This window comes from Bos mutus, chromosome 26, assembly GCF_027580195.1.
Source record: "Bos mutus isolate GX-2022 chromosome 26, NWIPB_WYAK_1.1, whole genome shotgun sequence".
Taxonomy (NCBI): Eukaryota; Metazoa; Chordata; class Mammalia; order Artiodactyla; family Bovidae; genus Bos; species Bos mutus.
This window is the reverse complement of record NC_091642.1, coordinates 23,164,946-23,181,440: the sequence shown is the minus strand read 5'-3', so window position 1 is coordinate 23,181,440 and position 16,495 is coordinate 23,164,946. Positions and strand designations below refer to the sequence as shown.

General features: G+C 37.5%; 1 non-coding gene across 1 annotated transcript; it reads left to right on the top strand.

The window, feature by feature from the left end:
• Positions 1-12,724: 12,724 nt before the first annotated feature.
• TRNAF-GAA (transfer RNA phenylalanine (anticodon GAA)) lies at positions 12,725-12,796 on the top strand. Its single transcript has one exon. It is a non-coding gene; the product is annotated as a tRNA-Phe (tRNA).
• Positions 12,797-16,495: the final 3,699 nt, after the last annotated feature.

Here is a 16,495-nt window from a genome sequence, read left to right as displayed (position 1 = left end):
TATATGGCCTTTAGGACCAAACCCAAATCCAGTATTTCTGAATATAGATACAGCTTGTCCTGATTTTTATGACATTGTATTTTTGCAAGAAAATATATATTCAGGCTCGTATTTTGTAAAGTTGCCCTTTAATACAATGTTACTGACAGATGTCTTTAAATCTCTGTGAAACATTTATCTTGATAGGTAATTTCTCATAATTGACACTTAATATGTGGATTCTATAGATTTTTTTTTATATCCACACCAAAAGTTAATTTGCTTAAAAATGTTTAGGGCTGTCCATGTTTTTGATGTATTTATATGACCTTTTTGAGTATTGCTGAGGAAATTTCTATATGGTTTTTGTTGCATAAATTATGTAACGGATCATCTATAATTCAACTCCTTTTTCTTTAAAGTAAAATAAGAAATTGGACGGTGAAGAAATTTGCAGGTGTTTTTTATCATGTCTTTACAAAATACATGGCAGTTACCAACAGTTTTCTTTCCATATCTTTAAATCAGTACAATATTAACCACATAATTAAAATAATAACTGCATAGTTGTTGTGGCAAATAGACCCTAGAATGCTCCACTTTAATTATTCCCTCATTCCAGGTATTTGCATTCTTGGGTAATCTTCTTCCCTGCAGTGTAGTCTAATGACTTGCTTATAACCAATAGAACATTACAAAGGTGGTGGGGTACCACTTCCAAGATTAGCGTACAGAAGACTGTGGCTCCTACCATGCTATCAGAATCTCTGTTTTGCCCACCAGGCATTTACACTTTGATGAGGCAAGTTTCCATACTGCCGAAGTTCACACAGCTAGAGACTTTGTGAAGCTTCCAACCAACAGTCCGTGCGAATTAAGGCCCTTAGTCTAACAACCCTCGAGGTACTGAATCCTGCCAACAACTCTGTGAGTTTCAAAGTAGATCTGTCCTCAGTCAAGCATTTAGATGAGACCCCAGACTTTGCTGTCAACTTTACTGCAACCTTGTTAAACACTCTAAAGCAGAGAATCCAGTTATGCAATGCCCAAACTCCTGATATTCAGAAAGTGTAGAATAATAAATGTGTGATTTTTGAAGCAACTTCAAAAAAAAAAAAAAAGAATCCAGAGCACTACTGTTAAGATCAAAGACATCATCAAGAAAGGATGCGACTAGCATACTTTTTCTGATATCTCTAAAAGTATTCACGTGGCATCTTACAGATCCCTTTAGTTGTACAACTATATCCAGTTGGGCTTTAGAAATATATAAAATGAAGTCTTACAGAAGAAGCCTGATACCTACAGAGTCTAGAGAACCATGTATGAAAAAATTGTAGTTGAGATCTTTGTAATATAGAATACACTTACTATATGTAAATTAAAAAATCATTCAAGTTTTTAACCATATATACAAAAGAGAATAAAACTGAGTAACTCCAAAATGTAACTTGTAAATGAGATATAAATAAGATATTACTCACAAATTTCTTCCAGACATGCCTGCTTCTCATAGTTTATTCTGGGTCTCTTCTGTCACCTGAAACCTGATACATTCTTTGCTTACTCTGAATTCCAGTTCCTGAGCAGCCTCACATTGCTACAATCACCACATTGTATAATTCCCGCTTCTATCAGGCTCAAATAGATATGGAAGAAAACTGCATGGTTAAGTTACAAGCTGCCAAGGACGAGACTGTTAAAAGACAGAGAAGACAGGATGACTCATCATTTAATTGTGTTCATGTAGATTATTTGATGCCCTAGAGAGAACTTTAAATAAAAAATGAGTTCTGATCATCAAAGTGCAAAGCAAAGGAAATGTAATCATCTTCCTTTTTGCTTTTCTCCCTCTCTTCCATCATTAAATTTGAAAAGTATGGCATCACTGAGAAGAGTCTCATCAATGTTTCATGTTTCCAGGTCATTTCACTGCTTATGAAGAGACTGCCCTCAGCTAGGAGACAATGGTGGATATGAGCATATAGGATAGTCAACTGGGCGATTGTGACACCTCTGCACTCATGTGCTGCTACCTGAAAGCTCAGTCCTTGTGACTTAGACCATCACAGGACTCTGCAAGTTTAGATGTTCACAGGGCTTTGAAGATTTAGCCTGCAAGTCCAGGTGGATGTCAGTGTGCAAACCTTAGTCCTGAACTAAGAAATGGACTGTATGTATGTACCTATGAATAGAAGCATACCAGTTGATGAGCTGGATTTGGAATCAAGACATGTTTGCTCTGCAACTTACTTAAGAAGGCAAAGCACACGAAGTGTTAGTTTTATTTTCCATCTGTAAAATGGGTCTAAGGAAGCAAATGCTTTAACATTAACACAAGTGAGATTTTATTCCCACCTCGTAACTTCATGTCCAGTCATTCAAAACTTCACACCTTATGCTGCTCATGAAATTTGTGATACAGTCTCTCCTTGACTGGGTTTGCTTGGAAAATTGGATCCAGAAGAACACACTTTCAAAGCATTAGTGAGCAATAGAGAAGGAGATAACACACTTGGGCTGTAGGGTGTTGGGTGTGGATTGCATTACACATATTGCCCCCCAAAAGAAAATCTAACCACCTAACCCCTGCTTCTCCTCATGGACTTGCTATACTTTGGGGCAATTCTTGTTAACAGCATTTCTCTTTCTGGCTTTCTCCAAGGCAACACAGTAAGATCCTCCTTAACTCTATTTTTGGCCTCATTTTGAAGTTCTCTCCTATTTTCTCTCTCTCTCTTTTTTTTTTTTTTACCCTTAATGTCATGATATACAGATGATATGTCTGTTATAGCAGAAGGGATGAGGGTATCTAGCCTGCAATTCATGTCTTACCTTTTATTCCAATTCATAGACTTTCACATATTTGCAAAATATTGGGAAATCATATATCTAATCATATCTAGTAAGGAATTAATATGTAGAATATATAAAAGACCCACACAACTCTACAGCAAAAAAAAAAAATGCTGAGTAAGAAATGGGCAGAGCATGCAAATAGATCTTTTTGCAAAGAAGACATACATATAGATGGCCAATAGGCACATGAGAAATATGAAAAATAATGTTTTCAAATACATATAACCTGGAGTGGAAGTAAGATGATAGAATAGAAGGAAATGGAGCTCAGCTCCTCTGAGAAATACAGCTATATATGGAATAATTCTCACAGAATAGCTACTGACCACTGGCAGATCTCATAAACCTGCAAGAAGGATCACCAAGTAACCAGGTAGGACAAAAGTAAAAAACAAAAATTAGAACAGTACTTCTGCCCCTGAAGGGAGAGAGCTGCAAAAGAAGAAAGATTCTTTCACCCTGGGAATCCTCTTCCAAGCTGGAAGATCAGCTGGGACAGGTAGGGAGCTTCAGAGGCTCAGAGGAGAGTGCAGCAGCTGATTTGCGTAAGGCAAAAACAGCACAGATAATCCTGGCTACCTTGCTGCCCTCCCCAGCCAGAGATATGCATCTATGGTACCTATGTGTGCTGAGTGCTGAAACTCTGGCTTCAGCAGTGGGACCCAAGGAGAGGACTAGGGTTGGCTGAGTGGAGACAGAACAGAGGCACTGGAGTATGATCCAGGCTGTAAGTGGGTATGTGCAGAACAGAGCCTGGGTCAGCCATAGAAGCTCAATTAGCAGCCTCATTCTTAGCCTGCTTACAGTGGGAAGGTCTCTGTGTCTATAATATATATCCAGAAAGATACTCCTGGTTTAATAACTAATAGCTATGCAACCCTGGTAGCTCAAGTGTTATAGAATCCTCCTGCAATGCAGGAGACCCCTGTTTGATTCCTGCATCGGGAAGATCCCCTGGAGAAGGAATAGGCTACCACCCCAGTATTCTTGGGCTTCCCTGGTGGCTCAGTCAGTAAAGAATCTGCCTGCAATGTGAGAGACCTGGGTTCAATCCCTGAGTTGTGAAGATCCTTTGGAGAAGGGCCTGGCAACCCACTTTAGTATTCTTGCCTGGAGAATCCCCGTAGACAGAGGAGCCTGGCAGACTGCAGTCCGTGGGGTAGCAAAGAGTCGGACACAAATAAGCAACTAGACACATGTAACCATTAAATGCCATCATGACAACCAAATTAAAAAATTAGCAAAAGACTGGAATAGACATTTTTCCAAATATGATATGCAGATGGCCAGAAAATACATGAAAACATCACTTGTCATTAGGGAAATGTAATTCATAACTACCATAAGATATCACCCCCCCCCCTCATTGGAAGACTTACCAAAAAATGAAGTTATATATGGTGGTAAAGACATGAAGAAACTGGAACACTTATTCCTTGCTGGAGGGAAAGCAAAGTGATAGTTACTGTGGTGAACAGTTTAGTGATTCCTCGGTGGGTTCCCAGGTGTGCTAGCGCTAAAGAAACTGCCTGCCAATGCAGGAGACGTGGGTTTGATCCTAGGGTCAGGAAGATCCTCTGGAAGAGGAAATGGCAACCCACTCCAGTATTCTTTCCTGGAGTATCCCATGGACAAAGGAGACTGGCAGGCTACAGTCCATAGTGCCCCAAAGACATGACTGAAAACCAAGCACAGCACGAAACGTTACACAGAAATTACTATAGGATGCAGCAATTACACTTCTGAGTAATTTCCAAAAAAATTGAAAGTAAAGACTCAAAGAAATATGTATCAATGTTCATGGCAGCATTATCCACAATAGCCAGAAGGTGGAAAGAACTCCAACTTCCATAAGCAGATGCATGGAAAAATATTGTATATGCTTAAACTGGAATAGCATTCAGCCTTAAAGAGAAGTGAAATACTGATGCATGTTACAATATGGATGAACCTTGGAAACATCGTGCCAAGTAAAATAAGCCAGACACAAAAGGACAAACACTGTATGATTCCACTTATATGAAGTATTGACAACTGGCAAATTGATAGAGACAGAATGTAGTGTAGTGGCCACTAGAAGCTGAAAGGAATGAGAAGTTATTGTTTAAAGGGTACAAAGTTTCTGTTTCAGATGATGAAAGAGTTTGGGAAATGGATAGTGTTGATGGTTGTAAATGGCTGTGAGCATTGCAAATGTACTTAATGGCACTGAATTACACACTTAAAATGATAAATTTTAGATTGTGTATATTTAAATCATCACAAATAAATAAATCATCACAGCCATCTATATTCACAGACATGAAAATATCCTTATTCTATCTTATTAAGAAAATAAGTCATATGAAAACACTTTTCCATTCCATTTTTTTGTGTGTGAAAAAGAAACTGTAAATGCAGAAGGAAAAAATATTGAAAGTGCCTACAGTAGATTGTATTTCTAGAGATGGCCAGCCAATACATCTTATCTCACTATTTAAGAGGGGCTGTAACTGTGACTAAATTGACAGTGTGACTTCCAAGGCTAAAATGTAAAGACAATACATAAGGTAACACAGAAATAATTGCTGCAGGCAATATCCACCAATAAATGCCAAATTTAGAGGGCAGAGTTTAAGAAGAAATACTATACTTCCATAGCTTCAATGCATCTTTCCCAAACCACTTGTTAACCACAAAGGGAAAAATAGTGACTTTATAAAACAGAAACCTGGTAAACATCACCTGATATACTTTACCAAATGTATGAACAGCTCTTTGATATTATGTGCTGAGAAAGGCACAACAGCTTTGTGTTATCCTTTGATAATGAATAACCTCAATTTAACCTTCCAGAGAAGGTAAAGAAAACCAGTTTGAGGGGCATTCAACAAATTACCTGACCAGTGCTTTTCAAAAGTATCAACATCACAAAATATAGAGGAGAACCAAAAACCTAGTAAAGATTTTAAGAGACTAAGAAGGCTGAACAGATAATGTGGTATCTTGGATTGGATTCTGGAAAAGAGAATAAGACAGTAGAAACACTTGTGTAGTCTGAACAAAGTTTAATGTTTCCCCTGAACACAATTATTATGCCACAAAGAAGTCAAACAGCTACATAGAAAGGACATGTAGTTTGTTCAGCCACAGCTCCAGCTTAGGTCCCAGAAACAGAGAGAATCCAACATTTGAGCAAGGAGGTCTGCCAATGGTTCTAGTCCCAGCAGTCAAAACACCCCCAACCATGGCAGTGAACAAGGAGGAGCTGAACCCACTACCAGCCTCGCACACACTGCAGACTTTTGAATGTTGCAGCAAAATAAATGTTGTCATTGTTTCAAGTCACCGTGGTTTACAGTGATTATTTATACAACAATGATCATTGGAGTATACAAACAAGGAACTCTTAGGGGTTGTTATATCTGGGTGACTATTCTGTTTCTCTTAACTATATTTTCTGTTACAATTACAATAAAGTGATTTATTTCTATAAAAAGCATGTGCAAATATGGCATTTCATCCCCATTGTCTCACCAAAATGTTGCAAAAAATTTGCTGGGCTGAGATATGAATATGCCTGGGGGCTTAAGGGAAAAATGGTTTTAGCATTAAAGAAAGGGTTAATTTTTCAATTGATTGAAAAAATAAATCCTAGCTGTTTTCTCTTAGCTGATATATACCATCTCATTGTGAGATTCTTAATAATGAGAAGAAATGTGTGACGTAGTTACTTCAGTCGAGTAACTACTAGCTATTTTAACCCTCACCATTAAACCAAATTGGCACAAAGTTTATACTGTATGATTTAACACACATGAAACACATCTATTTGTTTTTCACTTCCTTATTTGTTTCTACTCTCTGAAGTCATAACCATAGTAATAGATTAGATTACTGTTCCCTTTATCACTCAAAAGCCTGTGAGTTACCGACACAGATAAAAGCTAATAGTATAAGTTGAAGAGAAAATACCGTTAATGATCCAGAGAGTTCATATACTAATTAGATTTGAGTGTATTGGAAACAACAACATTATGTTAGGGATTGGCAAAATTACATTACTAAGTCAGTCAATATCAATGCGACATTTTTGTTAGTGAAAAATCAGTGTGAGTAATGCTGACTTCATTTTAAATATCCTAAGTACTGAAGAAAACAGTAGAATCAATGGTGGGAAGCAGATGGGTCTTTTAATTTATTTCTCAATTACAGCTGACACATCAGTTACAGAAATTTTCATGTCATTTATTTTTATGGTCCATTTTACAGCTGTGTTTATTGTTGTAATAAATAAATACATTATATTCCTCTTGTTAGAGCAGCAATGGAAATTTTTTGTACCAAAACCCTCATACACTCATGGGACATAAAGACCCCAAATGGAACTCCAATAAGGGGGGATGTTTCCCCAGTGGGAGAATAAAGTCTCTGTGTGGTTAAAGCAAAATGCAGTCATAGAGAAGGGTAATATTTTTCATTGTACACAGTGTTATTAAAACCTGGGAAGAATTTAAATTTCTCAAGTCTGTTGAAAAATATGTCCAAATTTATAAATCTGTGTCTGTGTTTCCTAGCAATACGTGATGTTGCAAACTTTCATCCAGTTAGATAAGTCATTACCTCCATTTTAAGTTCTCCCTACAACCAGCAAGATCTAACAGGCCAAGTGGAAGTATCCATACCAAATTGATATTTCATAGCTTCATTCATTGCATTAGGAGAATGGGGTCTTTATTTGCAGACAGAGAGCTAGATTGTTTTGTTTTCTCAGAGACTCCCTCTTAGAATAGGGCAGGAAAACTTTGATTAACCAAACAGCACATACTTACTGAACACCTAAAATTTCTCTCCTAATGCTACTACTGGGATCTCATCTGATCTACTTGTATTCTGTGTTTACAGTAATTTATAGAGATAACAGCGCAATTTGGAAAGCATGTCCCTTGGTTGTTTGGCTGTATTATTCAAACCTACATCAGTGTGGATGTTATAACTATTTATTATATTCCTCAGTAGCTATAACCATGACAAATTGTTCACTTGGGTCTCTTGTTCATGAATTTTGTCCTTTAAAATTCTTGGCAAGCAATTTTAGGAACTCTGAAGGATTTCAAATATTTGAGTCAGATAGAGATGTAGATTAAAATCCTAGTTCTTCCAGAGGTTAGATATATGATCTCAGGGAACTCACATTTTTTGTGCCTTAGTTTCCTCATCCAAATTATACAAATATAAACTGTATCTGTCTCATAGGATAGTGAGATCATATGAGATACTAACTATAAAGGACCTCATAAAGTTCTTGACATATACTATGTGTATTACGTATTGTTATTACATGTAATTGTAGTACAAGTGATAGTAATGCTAAAATAAGGATACACCTGTTGCTGTTATGGGAGCACAATGTGAATAAACCTGTGAAAAGAAAAAAGGAGGTTTCTGAATGAACACTTAATGAGCAGGAGAAATCATGTTCCTTTTTAAACTGTGTGACTTTGGGCATATTGCTTCAGCTCTCTGAGCCTTGGTTTCTCTTCTCTGTAAAGTGTATGATACCAAACCATGCAGCTGATGTGAAGACTACATCAGTTGATGTATGTGATAGACACTCAATAAATGCTGATTGAGTGAAACCTGAATTCATTTTGATTATATTACTGTATTCATTTTGAAGGTGAGCAAATTTAAGTTCATAGAAGTGAATTACTCAAAGATCGCACAGCTAGTAAGTGACAGAGATAGAACCTCAACCCAGGCATTACTAAGACCTCCAGTTTCAGATATATGCCCATCTGTCTTGAGTTTTTGACAAATTTTAGTGACTCTATACTGATTCATATATGTAGTTATACTGTGAAGAAGAACATGGGACATATCTGAGAAATCAGAAATTTAGGCAATCTATTCTGTACCTCCCTGCATCTCACATGCCAAGGCAATGAATTGTTTGCCTTAAGGAGTGTAATTTTCAATTTCAAGCCGTGACTGAGCTCTTATGATGTATTAGCCACTATAATAGATGTTGGGCTTGATATAAATGTGAATTACACCTAATGTCATCTTTCAAGAATTTTGTTTGTACATTTACTTTATGTATATTTTCTATGAATTTATAACTTATTTATAAATGTTACTTATTCCTTAAATAACACTTCAAAATATTTGAAAGACCATTTAATAAATGCCCAGATATGAAGACAAAACATACAACAAACCAACCAAAATAACTCTACTACCAAGGATAAGGAAGGAAAGAATATTCAGACAGATCATAATGTGAAGCTTGGAGTTGAAACAGAAAGAAGGGGAAGAGAAGGAGCAGAAGGAAAAGCAGAAAACTGAAGTATGATGATAGAGAGTAAAAAAAATACGCTCAGAAAATTAAAGCTTAGGGAAGGTATTCTCACCTAGTAAAAAGATAAACTGAAACTCCTGAGAATCAAAAGAAAAGTGAAATGCAATATTTTACAAAGAACTTAAAAGGAACTTCAGACAGGTTTACTCACAGAAATATGTGTTTGTTTTTCTTAAGGTAATTGGACACCCTAACATACAAGATTGTTAGGTCTTAAGTTTTTTTTTTTTTTTAATTTTGTATGTAGTACCTTAACCTTACTTTATTTTTTATTTTATTTTTAAACTTTACATAATTGTATTAGTTTTGCCAAATATCAAAATGAATCTGCCACAGGTATACATGTGTTCCCCATCCTGAACCCTCCTCCCTCCTCCCTCCCCATACCATCCCTCTGGGTCGTCCCAGTGCACCAGCCCCAAGCATCCAGTATTGTGCATCAAACCTGGACTGGCATCTCGTTTCATACATGATATTTTACATGTTTCAATGCCATTCTCCCAAATCTTCCCGCCCTCTCCCTCTCCCATAGAGTCCATAAGACTGTTCTATACATCAGTGTCTCTTTTGCTGTCTCGTACACAGGGTTATTGTTACCCATCTTTATAAATTCCATATATATGCGTTAGTATACTGTATTGGTGTTTTTCCTTCTGGCTTACTTCACTCTGTATAATAGGCTCCAGTTTCATCCACCTCATTAGAACTGATTCAAATGTATTCTTTTTAATGGCTGAGTAATACTCCATTGTGTATATGTACAACAGCTTTCTTATCCATTCATCTGCTGATGGACATCTAGGTTGCTTCCATGTCCTGGCTATTATAAACAGTGCTGCGATGAACATTGGGGTACACGTGTCTCTTTCAATTCTGGTTTCCTCAGTGTGTATGCCCAGCAGTGGGATTGCTGGATCATAAGGCAGTTCTATTTCCAGTTTTTTAAGGAATCTCCACACTGTTCTCCATAGTGGCTGTACTAGTTTGCATTCCCACCAACAGTGTAAGAGGGTTCCCTTTTCTCCACATCCTCTCCAGCATTTATTATTTGTAGACATTTGGATCGCAGCCATTCTGACTGGTGTGAAATGGTACCTCATAGTGGTTTTGATTTGCATTTCTCTGATAATGAGTGATGTTGAGCATCTTTTCATGTGTTTGTTAGCCATCTGTATGTCTTCTTTGGAGAAATGTCTATTTAGTTCTTTGGCCCATTTGGGTCATTTATTTTTCTGGAGTTGAGCTGTAGGAGTTGCTTGTGTATTTTTGAGATTAGTTGTTTGTCAGTTGCTTCATTTGCTATTATTTTCCCCCATTCTGAAGGCTGTCTTTTCACCTTGCTAATAATTTCCTTTGATGTGCAGAAGCTTTTAAGGTTAATTAGGTCCCATTTGTTTATTTTTGCTTTTATTTCCAATATTCTGGGAGGTGGGTCATAGAGGATCCTGCTGTGATGTATGTCAGAGAGTGTTTTGCCTATGTTCTCCTCTAGGAGTTTTATAGTTTCTGGTCTTACATTTTTTTATTGAAATTTCAGATGACCTATTTATAATTCTTCTCTAAGAACTATTTTAAAAGAAGCAGCACTTACATAGATACACATAACTAAAGCTAGTTAGACAGACCTTATTTCTGAATATTTTAGGCTCAGAAAGAGAGTTCTGATCAAGACAAAGATGTTAACTTTACATTGTTTACACTATATCAGGGAAGACAGCATTGAAAGTAACTAAAAGTGTGATAAAAGCTCCACAGAGGAGTCCCTGAATTTGTATATACGTGTGTAACAGGTGAATGTAACTTTCTATGAGACAATGTTTTAACAAAGACACAAGGCCATAAAGGAATGTATTAGTGATGAGGACTGAGGAGAAGAAGAAAGTGGGTTCTCTAGTTTTCAAAAAGAGTGTACAAAGGCCATGTGGTAAGGAAAAGCAGGGTAGCTGGTAGAAACTTAGAGAAAGCCGTTGTGTGTATGAAGTGTGAGAACTGAGGAGCATGGAAATAATGCTGGAGATGTGAGGATTGCTGGAGCATGAAATGAAATAATGCCTATAACCAGGTTGGTAAAGAACATTTGGACTAATGATTGTCCTCACTCACTCTTATTTCTATCATGGACATAAATAAATGACACCTATTCACAAAAGTCTGGTAAATAGCAATTCATCTTCCTTCCACAAAAATGAGTTGGTTTAAAGAAGGAAAAAGCAAGAGTAGTTTGAGGCTAAGAGAGAGGAGGAAGGGAGCATTCCCAGTGAGGCTTGTGTAGTTCTGGACAGTTCTTTGCCAGGATTTTATCAGTTCTTGAAGAACATCAGGCACCAGTGCAAGGTGGGCCCTTCCAGTCAACTCTTTGCAGAAAGAGCCTGGACCAGTTAGCTGTGATTTAGTATAAGAAATGGGATATTTCTAAATATCTATTTCAAATATTCTTTTCTCTTTGAAAAACAAAGTTGGCTAAATTCCAATTTAATTGAGCTGAGTCAAGGAGATAAATACATGAAATTGTGACAAGTTGTCAGAATTATTTGCAAGTAAAGTTTTGTTTGACTATTTTCATTTGGACATTTTTTGTCCCTTTGAAGTACATATTTGTTTATTTGTTAAGATCTCTGGGTGCATGACTGCCAAGTGTAATGCCTATGCAGTAAGCTACATCACTGTGAGTTGAAGCAAAACATAATTTCTGAACATGTTTGTTCAGTGTACAGGTCGTGTGTTATCTACACAAAGGATTCGGATGTCACACCAGTGAAAAAGAAGTGGAAAGACAGCGTTCAAGTCTGTATTGGAGGACAGGGTACTGCGGGGATTTGAAAGGAGGCTGTTTATGAATCAGTGGCTCAGGAGGGAAAGTCAGCAGAAGTCCTAATTTTCATTAAGACCAACTACAAAAAGGGTACTCAGCTCCCGGTTATGAGCTTGCCTCGGATCCCTCCCTATTTTGATTGTGTTTGTTGGTGTACAACTTCACTATAATTCTGACCATTCTGTGAATGTAGCCTTAACTTGCAATGTGCATTCAAACATCTGGCTAAAATATTCAGCAAATTCATCATTATTCAGAATGCGTAGGAGCTCTCCTGAGAGGAAAGGGGAGAGTAGAATCACTGACTTGCGTCCTGTAAAATTATAAAATCAATGTAATCAAGAGTCAGAAATTACCTTTAAGTGAAAGGATAGACGGAAGGAAGGCTCTTTGTTGGTTATGTGAAAAATTAGGAACCTGTGGCTACTCTGGAGCCCCAGTCCCCATTTCTGCAGCCACCACCTCTTAGGTTCTCCATGTTCTCATGTAAGCTATTCTCTAGCTACATATCAGGTTGCACAGTGACATTTGTAACTACCATCTTACTAAGAAGAAACTGCTCTTATTTTGCATCTGTATCTGTCTTTTGTTTCCCATCATTCATATATATTGAATCAGCATGCACTTTTTTTGAAACTGTATACTGGATGTATTGCAAACTCACATTGTGCTGCAGGACCGGTAGCCCCAGGAAAATATAATTAGTTATCCTCCTTATGTTTGAATCTTGGGCTTCCCTGGTGGCTCAGAGGTTAAAGCGTCTGCCTGAAACGCAGGAGACCTGGGTTCGATCCCTGGGTTGGGAAGATGCCCTGGAGAAGGAAATGGCAACCCACTCCAGTATTCTTGCCTGGAGAATCCCATGGCTAGAGGAGCCTGGTGGGCTACAGTCCACAGGGTCGCAAAGAATCGGACACGACTGAGCACAGACATGATGTTTGAATCTTACCTATTCTAGTTATTGCTTCTCTATGTATACTCTCCTAATGTCCAACTCACAGTTGTCATTCATACCTTATTTTTTTTTTAAAGAAAGACTAATGGCTCCATTTTTAACATACCTCACATGGTATTAGTATCTTATATTCCTATCATATTATGGAATTTACTGCATTTTTGTGTATGTTTATGGATTATTAATCCTAACTATGTCCAGTGTAAATCTAAGGAATTCCATAAAGTCAAACACACATGACTTAAACACAGCAATACAAACTGACTTTCATAGCCACAGTTTCATGTATGTTTTTTATTTATTTATTTTATTTTAATTTTATTTTATTTTTAAACTCTACATAATTGTATTAGTTTTGCCAAATATCAAAATGAATCCACCACAGGTATGCATGTGTTCCCCTTTCTGCAACAAATTTGAGCTATCTTTATTCATCCAGCAAGTCCTACTAATCCTTCAAATCCCAGAGAACTATAACATCTTTGGTAAAGCCCTAGTTAATTTTCTTGAGTGAGTGGCATGAGTGTTAACTTTAACTGTAATCCACACATCATTTTTATGCCCTTTAATTACCCTTATATTTTCATATTAAAGGTTATCTACATGATTCTATCAGTCTGCAAAGATTTTGATGGCAGAAGAAACAGTTTGTTCCATCATTGTATCTACTGTAAGTAAAACTTATTAACTATGGAGCTTAACATACATATTTTTCAAAATTCAATCACATGTATTTACTAGGTATCTGTATGAACCAATCTTTGTTCTTTATATAAATATGGCAATAAAATTATAAAACCCATTAAAGAAAAGTGTAAAGATTTAAATTCAGAATCTCTAAATTATCACTGGTTATACAACTGTGGGCCCCAGTCTCTTCATCTTTCATCTGGAATTATACTTGTGGAAGAATGTCTTAATGATTCCAGATGAAAGATGAAGAGACTGGGGCCCACAGTTGTATAACCAGTGATAATTTAGAGATTCTGAATTTAAATCTTTACACTTTTCTTTAATGGGTTTTATAATTTTATTGCCATATTTATATAAAGAACAAAGATTGGTTCATACAGATACCTAGTAAATACATGTGATTGAATTTTGAAAAATATGTATGTTAAGCTCCATAGTTAAGTTTTACTTACAGTAGATACAATGATGGAACAAACTGTTTCTTCTGCCATCAAAATGTTTGCATACTGATAGAATCATGTAGATAACCTTTAATATGAAAATATAAGGGTAATTAAAGGGCATAAAAATGATGTGTGGATTACAGTTAAAGTTAGCACTCATGCCACCCACTCAAGAAAATTAACTAGGGCTTTACCAAAGATGTTATGGTTCTCTGGGATTTGAAGGATTAGTAAGACTTGCTGGATGAATAAAGATAGCTCAAATTTGTTGCAGAAAGAACAGCAGAGATAAAATCCACAGATTTGAAAATTTTTCTATGTGCTATGAGAATGATGAAAATCTTATTGTGCCTTAAGTTTAGTGACTTGGTGGGGAAGTAAAACTACTGCACAATTGCACTCATCTCACACGCTAGTAAAGTAATGCTCAAAATTCTCCAAGCCAGGCTTCAGCAATATGTGAAACGTGAACTTCCAGATGTTCAAGCTGGTTTTAGAAAAGGCAGAGGAACCAGAGATCAAATTGCCAACATCCGCTAGATCATTGAAAAGCAAGAGAGTTCCAGAAAAACATCTATCTCTGCTTTATTGACTATGCCAAAATCTTTGACTGTGTGGATCACAATAAACTGTGGAATATTCTGAAAGAGATGGGAATACCAGACCACCTGACCTGCCTCCTGAGAAATCTGTATGCAGGTCAAGAGGCAACAGTTAGAACCGAACATGGAACGACAGACTGATTCCAAATAGGAAAAGGAGTACGTCAAGGCTGTATATTGTCAAACTGTTTATTTAACTTATATGTAGAGTACATCATGAGAAATGCTGCGCTGGAGGAAGCGCAAGCTGGAATCAAGATTGCTGGGAGAAATATCAATAACCTCAGATATGCAGATGACACCACCCGTATGGCAGAAAGTGAAGAAGAACTCTTGATGAAAGTGAAAGAGGAGAGTGAAAATGTTGGCTTAAAGCTCAACATTCAGAAAACTAAGCTCATGGCATCTGGTCCCATCCTTTATGACAAATAGATGGGGAAACAGTGGAAAGAGTGGCTGACTTTATATTTCTGGGCTCCAAAATTACTGCAGATGGTAATTTCAGCCATGAAGTTAAAAGACACTTGCTCCTTGGAAGGAAAGTTATGACCAACCTAGATAGCATATTCAAAAGCAGAGACATTAGTTTGTCAACAAAGTTCCATCTAGTCAAGGCTATGGTTTTTCCAGTGGTCATGTATGGATGTGAAAGTTGGACTATAAAGAAAGCTGAGCGTGGAAGAATTGATGCTTTTGAACTGTGGTGTTGGAGAAGACTCTTGAGAGTCCCTTGGACTGCGAGTATATCTAACCAGTCCATCCTAAAGGAGATCAGCCCTGGGTGTTCATTTGAAGGACTGATGTTGAAGCTGAAACTCCAATACTTTGGCCACCTGATGCGAAGAGCTGACTCGTTGGAAAAGACCCTGATGCTGGGAAAGATTGAGGGCAGGAGGAGAAGGACATGACAGAGGGTGAGATGGTTGCATGGCATCACCAACTCAATGGACGTGGGTTTGGGTGGACTCCGGGAGTTGGTGATGGACAGGGAGGCCTGGCGTGCTGTGGTTCATGGGGTCGCAAAGAGTCAGACACGACTGAGCAACTGAACTGAACTGAACTGAGGAGTTAGATAGGAACCAGAGGTAAGAAATTATGCCTCAAGCCTAAGACCTTTGCTAGGTACATTTATTAAACAAAGGTCTTACAATGACAATTTGAGATAAAACACATAATTCTAATTTTTCAGATGGCCAAACCGAGGCCAAGAGAAGTTAAGAATTTATCATTTTTTGCAGTACTGTAAATGGTAGAGTTTGGTTCTCTCCTGGGATCCAAGTCAGAAACTTCCCAGGGGTCTGTTGGCAAACGAGGAGGGGATAAACACTCATCACACAAACATACAATGAGACCTAACTGTGTGGTACTTCTAAATAGTGGTAAATGTAGTGAGAAAATTAGTTATGCTGCAGAAAACTTGAACAACCCTAACAGCTAACAAGACAAAACTGACATTCAATATTTCATCCAACAGCAGCAGAATACACATTCTTTTTAAGTGTATGTGGCACATTTACCTGGATAGACCATAGTCTGGATCATAAAATGTTTTCAACTGATTTAAAAGGATTGAACTGAAATTAGACCGGAGAAAGCAATGGCACCCCACTCCAGTACTCTTGCCTGGAATATCCCATGGATGGAGGAGCCTGGTAGGCTGCAGTCCATGGGGTCGCTAAGAGTCAGATACGACTGAGTGACTTCACTTTCACTTTTCACTTTCATGCATTGGAGAAGGAAATGGCAACCCACTCCAGTGTTCTTGCCTGGAGAATCCCAGGGACGGGGAGCCTGGTGGGCTGCCATCTATGG